Below are 12,619 nucleotides of genomic sequence, written 5' to 3'. Positions count from 1 at the left end.
TGTGCACCGCCATGCCTGGCTAATTTTTTTTTTTTTGTATTTTTAGTAGAGAGAGGGTTTCGCCATGTTGGCCACACTGATCTCAAACTCATGACCTCAGGTGATCCACCTGTCTTGGCCTCCCAAAGTGCTGGGATTACACATGTGAGCCAATCTGCCCAACCCTTATTTATTTATTTTTAAATGGACACATAATAATTGTAGATAAATATATGGGGTACCTAGTGATGTTTTGATATATACAATATATATTGATCAGATCAGGGTAATTAGCATATCCATCATCTCAAATGTTTATCCTTTGTCTGTGTTGGGAACATTCAATATTCTCTCTTGTAGCTATTTGAAAATATGTATCATTGTTAACTGTAGTCATCCTACAGTGGTATAGAACACTAGAACGTATTTCTCCTATCCATCTGTAATTTTATAGCCTTTAACAAATTTTTCTCTATCCTTCTTTTCCCCCTACCCTTTCCAGCCTTGAATAACCTCTGTTCTACTCTTGACTTCCTATGAGATCCACTTTTTTAGCTTCCACATGAGTGAGAACAAGAAGTGTTTAGCTCTCTGTTCCCAAATTTGACTGAAATCATCTCCTACCATTTGCCCCCACTGAGTAAGCATTAATGTTTTCTAGGACTGGTGTTGTGTGGCTTCTGCTTTTTTTTTTTTTTTTTTTTTTTTTTTTTTTGAGACAGAGTCTCACGCTGTCCCCTAGGCTGGAGTGCAGTAGCGTGATCTTGGCTCACTGCAAGCTCCGCCTCCCGGGTTCATGCCATTCTCCTGCCTCAGCCTCCCGGGTAGCTGAGACTGCAGGCGCCTGCCACCACACCTGGCTAATTTTTTTTGTATTTTTAATAGAGATGGGGTTTCACCATGTTAGCCAGGATAGTCTTGATCTCCTGACCTTGTGAGCCACCGCCCCCGGCCGGCTTCTGCTTTGAAAAGCACTGTTTCTGTCAATCAGTTTACCCTTGGGATTTTCCAGGGAGCTTATCTTCACTTTAGATAAGATGTCGACAACGTAATAGTTAACAGGTGGATTCTGGAAATAAACGAACTGGCCTCTGACCCTTTCTCAGCCCCTTAGTAGGGATGTGACTTTTGCCAAGTTATTTAGCTGCTTTGTGCCTCAGTTTCCCCTCTATAAATGTGGACTTATGATAGCACTTACTAGATGAAGTTGTAGTGAAGTTTAAATCATGATATGAGGCTGGGCGCAGTGGCTCACGCCTGTAATCCCAGGACTTTGGGAGGCCGAGGCAGGTGGATCACCTGAAGTCAGGAGTTCAAGACCAGCCTGGCCAACATGGTGAAACTTCATCTCTACAAAAATACAAAAATTAGCCGGGCGTGGCGGTGCATGCCTGTAATCCAGCTACTCGGGAGGCTGAGGCAGGAGAAACGCTTGAACCTGGGAGGCGAAGGTTGCGGTGAGCTGAGATCGCGCCATTGCACTCCAGCCTGGGCAACAGGAGCAAGACTGTGTCTCAAAAACAAACAAACAAACAAAAAAGTATGGTTTTAAATCAGAATAGTGGCTGGAGCATAGAACCCCCTTAATAAATAAATACTAGTGAGCTAATATTTTTGAGTCTTACTCTCGTGGGGTCACCGCCTCTCTTATGTTCTAGATGAATAATTTCAAACCCACTGTGCATCAGAATCACCCATGGAGCTCCTGGGAAAACACACTTTCCCAGGGCCGCAGGCCAGGTCTACTGAGTCAGTCTCCAGCAGGAAAGCCTGTGAATCCGCCTTTTGAGAAGCTTCTTGGATGGTTCCAAGGCAGCCAGCCTGACGTTAGATGGCAAGGGAGCAGCTGCTCTAGAGCCACTCCAACTGAAAAACACCTGCCCTGATTTCCCACACTGGTTTCAGTCACGTAACTCGGAAGGGTCTGTGCAATCAGGTCCAGGGCTCTGATGTTGGTGGTAGAGCCTCCCTCACTCTGCACTTCAGGCTCCTCATCTGTAAAATGAGGCAGCCATGCAAAGTGTAGTCCTTGGACCAGCGACACCAGCATCCTTTGGGAACTTGTTAGATGGCACAATCTCTGGCTCCATGCCAGACCTATAGAGTCACAGTCTACAGTGTAACAAGATCCCCAAGAGGTTCTTGTTAAACAGAAATAGCACCTCTCTAGAAAAGTTTGAAAAGAATCAAGTTTGCAAGGAGGCAGAGGCAGTAGTCTTCTTTCTGGATGAGAGGAGAACTCAGCAAGGCGGAGGAAGGTGCAGTGTCGGTGGGTATTGGAATAGTGACCAGCTGTTATCCATTCATACTGGACAAGAGGAAATGAGCTTCAGGAGCCTCAGGGAGTATGATCAGATTTATGAGAACATTTCCTGACATTGAAGGTTACAAGTTTCTGGGAAGGTTTGCAGGAATAAGTAAGCTTTGGATACACTTCTCTGGAGTCCATTAAAATCAGATTGATTGCTCTGCATCCATTTTACAAATGTTTATTTAGGTGCCAACTATGTGCCAAGCTTGGGCACCAGTAGCTTGAGAGAGCGCTTGCAGATGGCGGTGGCTCTGTGTGGCTTCTCTTTATGTTCATACTACCCATCACCAAGGAAAGACATGTATATTTGCCTGTGCACAGAGCTTTGCATGATCTGATTGCTGGCATGGACCACCAGAGCACTCCAGCACAACCCATGGCCTGGTGGAAGTGTATCAATTATTTGTGACTGAGTGACAAACCATCCCAAAGCATGGTGGCTTAAAACAGCAACTGTTGGATTTGTCCAGGATTCTGGGGTTTGGTTTAGGCCTGGCTGGGTGGTTATTCTGCTAGTCTGATCAGTGGTTACTCAGAAGGCTTCATTCTGCTGGAGAATTGGTTGGGGACTGGGCTCCACTGGGACACTAGGACACTAGACCTTTCTCTCTTTTTTCATATCATTTAAGGGCTTCTCTTTCTCCACGTGGTCTCTCAAGCTATCCCAGAGGATAGCTTGCCTTCTTTTTTTGAGATGGAGTCTGCTCTTGCTGTTTGTTGAGTGTGCAGGTGGATGGATCTCGGCTCACTGTAAGCTCCCCTGTCTCCCTGGTTCACGCATTCTCCTGCCTCTCAGGGGCCTCCTGAGTAGGGCTGGGACTACAGGTGCCCACCACCATGTCTGGCTAATTTTTTTTGTGTTTTAGTGGTGAGACAGGGTTTCATCGTGTTAGCCAGGATGGTCTCATCTCCCTGGATCCTGATCTGCCCCACCTCGGCCTCCCAAAGTGCTGGGATTACAGGCGTGAGCCACCATGCCCGGCCTAGCTTGACTTCTTAGATAGCTGCAAGACAGACTTGATATGGTTTGGCTGTGTGTCCCCACCAAATCCTGTCTGAACTGTGGTTCTATAATCTCTACATGTTGTGGGAGGACCCAGTGGGAGATGATTGTATCATGGGGGTGGTTTCCTCCATACTGTTCTCGTGGTAATGTCTCAGGAGATCTGATGGTTTTATAAGGCAAAACCCCTTTCACTTGGTTTTCATTCTGTCTCTTGCCTGCCACCATGTAAGACGTCCCTTTGCTCTTTCTTTGTCTTCTGCTATCATTGTGAGGCCTCCCGAGCGATGTGGAACTGTGAGTCCATTAAACCTCTTTCCTTTACAAATTACCCATCACAGGTATGTCTTTATTAGCAGCATGAGAACAGACTAATACACAGCAGAAGGCTTAGGCCTAGAACTGGTACCGCATCACTTTCTGCCACATTCTGTTGACTGAAGCGTGTCACAGGGCCAGCCTAAATTCAAGGGTAGGGGATTAAATGAAGACACGGATCTCGGGAGGTGAGTTTCATTGGGAGCCACCAACATAGCAGATTACCATATGAAGCTGCTACTGCTGCATCTCCTGAAACCTGGCTGATGGGAGAGGTTTTTTTTTGTGTCTGAGAATGTCCAGGTTGTCTGCAGACCACAACACTGATTTCCCGTTAGCAGTTACTATTTCCTGGCCATTTCTTCCTGAAGGTTCTGTGGTTAAATTCCCTGTCCTCAATATTTTATCAGCAGTAGGGCCATCATTCTTCTGGTTATCAGCCTCTACATTATGAAGTAAGGTTCAGCCCCTCCGCTTTTCTCAGGTCCCCAAAACGGTTCCTATCCAATCGAACACAAAAACGGGTATTGAGAAGGAATTGGCAGGGTTCAGTGGCTGTTTCCGTTGCTCCTACCTCATGGAGACTCTTACTCATGCTGGATTTACTGAGAGAACTTCTAACTGACCACTCACCCCCACCCACTCTTGTGCAGTCTGTTCATTCCTGAAAACACCACTTTCATCCCTCCTGCACTCAACCCGTGAGGGATTCCTACTTCCTACAAGATAGATCGGAATTCCTTGGATCGAGATGAAATCCTTCCTCAATCCCGTGCAAATACCTTTTGAGATTTACCCCTGTCTGCTATGAAACGGACTCTGTGTTTTATCCAGGGTGGTCCCCTCGGTGCCCCTCAAGCTTGGCAAGCTGATTTCTTACCTCTGCACTCCTGATTTTATTGTCTCTCTTTCCCTCCTTTCCTGCTGATGGGAGTCAATTCCAGCTTTTGAAACCTAGTTGAAGTCCTCCCTTCTGTATGAAGCCTGCTCTGAACACTTGCATCATGGTGCTGAAATCTTTGAACGTGTACGATCTTTTTATTTTTTGAGACAGAGTCTCGCTCTGTCACCCAGGCTGGAGTGCAGTGCTGCGATCTTAGCTTGCTGCAGCCTCCACCTCCTGGCTTCAAGTGATTCTCCAGCCTCAGCCTCCCTAGTAGCTGGGACTACAGGCGCGGTCCACCATGCCCAGCTAATTTTTGTATTGTTGGGTTTCACCATGTTGGCCAGGCTGGTCTCGAACTCCTGACCTCAGGTAATCTGCCTGCCTCGGCTTCCCAAAGGGCTGGGATTACAGGCCTAAGCCACTGTGCCCAGCCACTTATATGATCTTTACTAGGCATTTGGTGCTACTCACAGCCTGAATTATTCTTTTCCTTTCCTTTTTCTTCTACGAAATTGCAGCCTTTGAAGCAATGCCTCTGTCTTGAAAAAGAAAGAAGCTATTTCTCACAACACTGAGTTCAGCACTTTGCTTTATATATGGAAGTTACATCTTAAATATATTTTGCAAGGCCGGGCACGGTGGCTCACACCTGTAATCCCAGCACTTTGGGAGGCCGAGGTGGGCAGATCACGAGGTCAAGTGTTCAAGACCATCCTGGCCAATATGGTGAAACCCTGTCTCCACTAAAAATACAAAAATTGGCTTGGCGTGGTGGCGCGTGTTTGTAATCCCAGCTACTTGGGAGGCTAAGGCAGGAGAATCGCTTGAACCAGGGAGGCAGAGGTTGCAGTGAGCTGAGATTGTGCCACTGCACTCCAGCCTGATGACAGAGTGAGACTCTGTCTAAAAAAAAAAATCTATTAATATTTTGCTGTATTGGGGAGAGAACAGATTTTTGTTCTAGATTGGGATCTGTTCTCTACATTCTGAAGTTTCCATAAGATGTTACTGAAAGGGCAGTTAGTTGTTCTACCAGGAAGTAGCTTATGTGACATTAATGGCTTTGAAGCCTCAGAATGGGATGGTGAGGAAGGACAGGGGCTGTTGAGGCACACTTGCTTGTAGGGAGGTGCAGATCCTGGCTCTGCTCTTGCTTAAAAACCAGTGTTTCTCAACTGGGCTGCTGATGGCATTTGGGTGGAAAAAGACCTGAGTGATGCAGCCCTCCGGCTTCCATGCCCCCTGCCTACTGAATTTCAGCAGTCACCTGTGTGTTGTGACAACCCCAGATGTTCCCTCACCTTATTCCTCCACGTTCTCCCTTGGGAACCTCTGAGATTAACTTGGTAAACTCCTTGGGCAAGCTCCTTATCCTAAGATTCCTCAGTGAGTCTTATAGAATTGCTGCAAGAATGACATTTGTGCATTACGTCAAGTGTCTGGTATGTAGCTAATACTCATTGAACACAGTAATTTATTGAATAATTGTCATGATCACTGGATGAGATGTAGCCACTGTGGAGGTAGGCATACCAGGGTTTTAGAGGCTTCGGATCTTGCAACAGGGTTTTCCTCTTGCCTCTCCAAACTACCCTTTGCCCAGATGGCTTCAGCATCTTTTTGCGTCCCTGTTTCCTTGTCTGGTGAACGCCTGTCTCGACCTGTCTGCAGGGCGTGGTGAGATTCTACATCCTTGGTAAGCCCTCATGTCACTCCAAAACAGCTGTTTGATTCTAATAGCACACGTAAGGTCTTGCAAATTTGTCTGAGGAACTACAGGACATTGGAGAGATATTTATCAAATACCCACTACATGCCTGATACTTAACTAGGAACTAGAAAGTGGGTGGTGAGGACAAGTGGAAGTAAATGCAGACCTATTCCCATATGTTTGTCGCTACATTGTTCCCACCAATTTGCTCTTGGAATTGATGAATGGACGTGTGTGTGTGTGCATGTGTAAGTGGAGTGTATATGCGTGTGTGGTATTCTGAGGGCAGTCAGGTAGAGGGAAGGAGGGCAGAGGCAGAGAAATAGTATTTGTGATTATGGGTTGGGGAAGAAGTAGAAAGGAAGCATTAAGTAGCCCATTGACATTCATGTGATTGCAGCCAGCTTTGCTGAGTAAAATGTTGAAAACTCAAGCATGGAGACTGGGCTGATTGGAAACAAGGTCTGCTTTGCTAAAGAGAGTGTCTTCTCATTGATGACTTCTTGGTGGGTAAATCGTTCTTTAAGTTCTGCTTAACTGCTCCAGGTGTCGTCAACTCAAATGGATTCTGCTTTGAGAAATGAGGGCTGGGGGCAGAGCCAGTGACCTGCAGTCATTATAGGACACATAATGGCCAGATGCAAAGGAAAAACAAAAAAAAGACTCAGTTTTCTTCAAGTGTGAGGCACCTTGTCTGAGGTGTTCATGATCTAAAGGGCTCTTTATTTAATGATGAAGTCATCGAGGTAACCAAGCAGGTCATAGTTATGGAGGGAGTTTCTCCATGTAAGAGAGAGAGGGGATTTGGAATAGACTCCAAACATCTGTGCTCTCCAGAGTTGGTGTTCAGTTGCTTTCTTTCATGTGTGCTCTGTGCAGTCATAGAGGACCTCTCCTTTGAGCCTGAAATGCTGAGTCCTTCCAGATTGGAGATGATCAACCAGTGGTTCCTGGGCCAGATCTGATCCATAGATGTGTTTTATCTGGTTAACAGTAGTCCATGTTTACGTTCTTAAAATTAGTTGCCAATGACACAAATGGCAATCTCTTATTTAAAAAACAAAAACAAAAACAGTTTTCTAGCCTCCCTTGAAAAGCCAGAAAAATCTGGCAATAATGGCCTCTTTTTTCCCATCTGGCAAAAATCAACAACCTGAGTAATAAATGTCTCCTTAAGACTGGACATTCACTCTCAATTTATTCAAATCTCCACCAATCCCCACCTCATCCCCTCCACACCTGGCCCTCTTGGCCTAATTTAAGTGACTGCTGATTCTGGAGGCATTCAGGCCCATGATAGGGCTCCAAATGCAAGCCATCCCCTCTCAGATGCTGGAGAAAGCGGTGATACTGGGTGAGACGCTAGTGTTGGCTGCTGATTCCCTGGGGCCGGTGGTGCTGGCAAAAATGTGTGATTCTCTGCTGCTGGGTCAGAAGGCCAAGAGTTCAAATGCCTTGTCCCAGCTGTCCCCTTGACTTTCACAATGAGTTGTCAGCAATTATTTAACCCAGGTCAAGCCGAGTGGCAAAATGCCAAATACCAGGGTCTTTATACATCTTAATACCTCTGCAGGAAAGGGGGGAAATGCCTTCATATGAAGTTTTACCTACATTCGTCTCCTTACACTTCTTATTCTTTCCCAGTGTCATGCCTTTGGGGTAAAAATTGTTTTTCCAATTAAAAATTATTGTTGTCAGTTGCTGTAGCTCATGCCTGTAATCTCAGCACTTTGGGAGGCCAAGGTGGGAGGATCACTTGAGCCAGGGCAACATAGTGAGGCCAAAAAAAAGAAAAAATAGCCAGGTGTGGTGATGTGTACCTGTAGTCCTGGCTACTCAGCAGGCTAAAGTGGGATGACAGACTGAGCTCGAGAAGTGAAGGCTACAGTGAGTCATAATGGTGCCACTGCATTCCAGCCTGGGTGGCAGAGTGAGACCCTGTCTTAAACAAAGAAACAAATCATGCTAATATATATGGCAGTCTCTGCTAAAGTTGAACATATGCATACTTTAAGAGCATTGATATATACCCAACAAAAATGTGTTCATATTTCACCAAAAGATTTGTACTAGAATGTTTATAGCAGCATTTTTTTTATAGTAGCTCCAAATTAGAGAGTACCCAAATGACTACCAACAGTAGAATGGATAAATAAACTGTGGTATATTCCTTTAACAGAATATTATACAGCAGTGAAAATAAATAGCTATAGCTACACAAAACAGTATAGAGGAATCTCTCAAACATAATGTTGAGTGACAGATAAACAGATAACAAAGATCACACCTAGACCGGATAAAGACTATATACTGTATTACTATATTTATATAAAGTTCAAAAAATAGGTAAAGTTACTCTGTGGTGTCAGAAGTTGGGAGAGTGGCTGTCCTTGTTTGGTGGTAAAGACAAAGTGAGCAGGAGGTGGACTTCTGAGTGGATTGGTAATATGTTTCTTGATGTGAGTACCTGTTACATGGTTGTGTATATTTCATGAAAATTCGATGACCCATACTGTCATGAAATGTGCATTTTTCTGTTGCATATGTTATTGCCCAAAAAGTTAATAACATCAAAACCACACAAAAACAAAAGTGAACAGACGTAGTGCTGTATAACTTCCAAGCACCAGTGCCAGGGTTTTTGTACAGAATCCTATATCCATCAGGGTTCTTGTTTGCAAGCAACAGAAATCACCTTTGGCTAATTTAAAGCAAAGAGGGGTTTATTATAAGCAGATTGTGGCTGGGCGTGGTGGCTCACACCTGTAATCCCAGCACTTTGGGAGGCTGAGATGGGAAGATTGAGGCCAGGAGTTCAAGATCAGCCTGGTCAACCTAGTGAGACACCATCTCTTTAAAAAAATGCAGATTGTATAGCTCAGCATCTCCATGAGGGTAAGGATGCCAGGTTTGGAGGTTCTGCTGCCAAGAACATGTCTTAGGCACAGAAAAGCTGGTCTGATGATGATATCATTCCTACTGCTGGGCACACCCATCTTAGCCTACACCACTGGCACTGGATGCAGGAGGCTTCACTGGAATCCCTATCTTAGAGAGAGCAGGCCGTGGCTTAGAGAGACACCACTGCTTCGCCAGAATTCCTGTACCTCACTGCTCCTGCCACCAGTGTTCTATGAGCTAGAATGTTCATATTAGCACTTTTTGTAATAGCCTCAAATTAGAAAGTACTCAAATACTTTCTGCTGTGACCCCCACCCTCACCAGAGTGGATCTTTCAAGGCTTCTGCTGATTCTAACTCAAAGTTGGGCATAGTTGTGACTGACTAGGGGAACCTAAGTCTGGTGTTCTTGCCTTAGATGCAAGGGAGGCTGAGAATAGAAGGGCCTGGCATTGTCAGCCTTTGTAGCAGGTAGTAGCATCTGTTTCATGAGGTGGGGCATTTCCCAAACTCAGGAGGTTGACAAATGCGTGCAAGAGACATGATCTACCTGGTAATGGCTAACTGGTTCTCCTGGGTGCTGGTGGGAGAAGCATTCAGTGTGATGATCAGAATTTTGCTGGTCTTTCCTAGACCAGAGGGAAAGTATGCCAACAAAGAGAATCTATAGGATAAATTCTCTTCTCCTTTCCTTGCCGCAGCCCCAAAATTCTCAGCCAGTATGAAAGAGGACATTCAATCTGAGTGTCATGAAGAGGTAGAATGTGAACGGAGATGTTGCTAATGTAAAGCTCGTGCCAAAACTTCTCCCCCAAATTTTAGGGGCAGGAGGTGGATTCCAGTGTCAAAGCCGTCAGTTCACCAAAGAGATGTGTTAGCAGGGTTCTTGACGGTCACCTCCCTCAGCCTTCTACCCACTGCATGAATTTTCTGTGTTTATTTGATCACATTTCATTCTGCCAAAACTTTTCCTGTTGTTTTAAAAATAAATATATGGGTCCCCAGTCTTATTTATAGAGAAAAAAGAAGAATATTTATTCAGTGGTCCTAATTAATCTGCTCTGTATTTTTTTTTTTTTTGAGACGTAGTCTCACTCTCACCCAGGCTGGAGTGCAGTGGTGCGATCTTGGCTCACTGCAAGCTCCGCCTCCTGGGTTCACACCATTCTCCTGCCTCAGCCTCCTGAGTAGCTGGGACCACAAGCGCCTGCCACCACACCCGGCTAATTTTTTGTAGTTTTAGTAGAAATGGAGTTTCACCATGTTAGCCAGGATGGTCTCAATCTCCTGACCTTGTGATCCACCTGTCTTGGCCTCCCAAAGTGCTGGGATTACAGGCGTGAGCCACCACGCCTGGCCTAATCTGCTCTGTATTTGCAGTATCTATGTTCTAGGGAGTTAAAGTTTCATGTGGTTGTTTTTTTTTTTTTTTGTATTTGTGCTTTTATTTTGGCTCATGTAATGGATTCCTTGGGCAAAATAACACACTCTAAGCATCCTTTTCCTCATCTATAAACCGAGTATGATAAGAGTGTTGAGAGAATGAACATGATGAAGCTTGGATGACTGTGAACACTGTGCAACATGGTGCATATTCAAATTAGGGGTGATAACAAATGGATCAATAATCTAGACCTTGGAGAGTCTGAAGATAAAATGAGAGCGTGTATTAAAGCATTGAGTATGGATTGTAGTAAACAAATACATTAGGATAACAATAATTGTTATTATTCATAGATGCAGAATACAACTGTCTGATCTGAGCAACAGGGTAATAGAGTCATGGATCAGTGAATGTCAACCCTGACAGACTGGGAGAACATGGCTTCATCCCAAGACTCTCCTTCCCCCAGCCGAAGGCATATTATACAGATGAGGAAACCTAGGTTTTCAAAAATCTAGTAGCCGTGGAGCTAAAACTTGAGATGCAAAATAAATGAACCCACTGAGCTATGTCACAGAGGCCAGGCAAGTAAAACCAAAGCCTCTGACCATTGCAACGTGTGCCTTTCCAGGAGTGTCGCTTTGCAAGCCCTATCTAACTAGAGCCACAGAAGATGAGCAGTTCTGTAGTTTGGTTTCAGGAAATGCATTGACCATATACTAATTTACATGTGCATAACTTAAAGTCCAAAGTTTGGAAATTGCCCGATTACTCTCTAGCTCTCTAGTAACTGTCCTGACTCTTTCACGTTGGGCAGAGCTGGGAGAAGCACCTGGCTGGGCATTACATCTGCACAGCCAGCTCTGCTGGCTGGAAGGATCGACGGAGGGCAGAAGCCTGTGGGTCTTATGGCCACAGTATAAACAGGATGGAAGGCAGGGTGCTTGGGGAATGTGATGTGGTGCTGCTGTTCCTCTCTGTCCCCTCCCTTCGTCTCCTGTCCTGTGGCTTATGCCACACTCCAGACAGGATGACAGCCTCCTGTTTCCAAGGCTGGGCTCCTGGACAGGAAGATGCCTAACTGGAAGAAACGGCTTTGCCAGCAGTCCTGTACACCTGAGCTGGGCCCAGCAGGGAAAGCTCTGTGACTGCAAGAGGTTAAAACTTGCCCCTGTGTTTACTTTTGTTGGCTGCCACACTGCATAATAATCTGTCAGCACGTCAGGTGCGGATTTATTTGTGCATTAAAAATTGCCTAGAGCGGGCGGATGCAGACGCTCTACAGCACGCTGGAAAATGTGCCTCCAGCACAAAAACAGCCTCTCCAAATATTTCACCCTTTTAATAAGTGCATTTAATTAAAGTCATATAACTTTTTTTTTTATTATATTAAAAAAAGCCCTTTGCCTGCTGAAGCTGCAAGTAAACTTTCGAACACAGGAGAGGGAATGCTTCGCTCGTCCCTATTCTTTAAAATGGAAAAGTCATCAACTCCTGTGTGCTCTCCTGCCCTTTCCAGGTCGACTTGAAGAGGACGTTGTGATGGTGTGGGTGGGGAGGAGGAGGCTGTCAGTGTGGTCCGGGGAGTGTCCCCAGTTAGCACGGAGACAGGTACAGATGGTGTTTGGTTGTATGTTTAATGTTGCTTGTTGAAGGCATAGGTGTGAACTTGACTGCATTCACCTGTAGGTTAACTGCCCATGCACCTATACAAAGGAGGAGGCTGTGGCCTCAGCCCTGTAGGCATAGACAGAGCTATTTTTCATGTGTATTTTGAGGACAGCCCTACCCAAAGACAGAGGAACAGACGAAATGACCTCTTAAAACTTTACCTTCTAATAGTGGGATTTGCGATTGTTGGAGAGGCAGGGAGAATGGCGTGGGATGGAGAGGACAGGATCTAGATGATAGACACAGATTTAGTTTGAGCTCTGTGCATTTTCCTTTTTCCCACCATAGCTTGCAAAGTCTCTAAATGAGTTGAGACTAAGTTTGGCTCCGAGGTGGTGACAGCAGGGTTCTGTGGACTTGCTCTGCGTTTGCCAGAGGATTAGGAAACGTGTCAATGTGAGGGATGGCGGCAGCTCTGGAGCTGCTGTGTGGGGACCCACAGTGGGTGAGGTGCGG

General features: G+C 45.4%; 1 long non-coding RNA gene across 1 annotated transcript in view; it reads left to right on the top strand.

Annotated features, from left to right (window-relative positions):
• Nucleotides 1–12,619, top strand: part of LOC101005231 — a 186,912-nt gene that overhangs the window by 88,654 nt on the left and 85,639 nt on the right. The gene's annotated exons all lie outside the window — the stretch shown is intronic.

Source organism: Papio anubis, chromosome 17, assembly GCF_008728515.1.
Source record: "Papio anubis isolate 15944 chromosome 17, Panubis1.0, whole genome shotgun sequence".
Classification (NCBI taxonomy): Eukaryota; Metazoa; Chordata; class Mammalia; order Primates; family Cercopithecidae; genus Papio; species Papio anubis.
The sequence above is the reverse complement of the archived record's forward strand: the minus strand, read 5'-3'. Positions and strand labels throughout refer to the sequence as shown.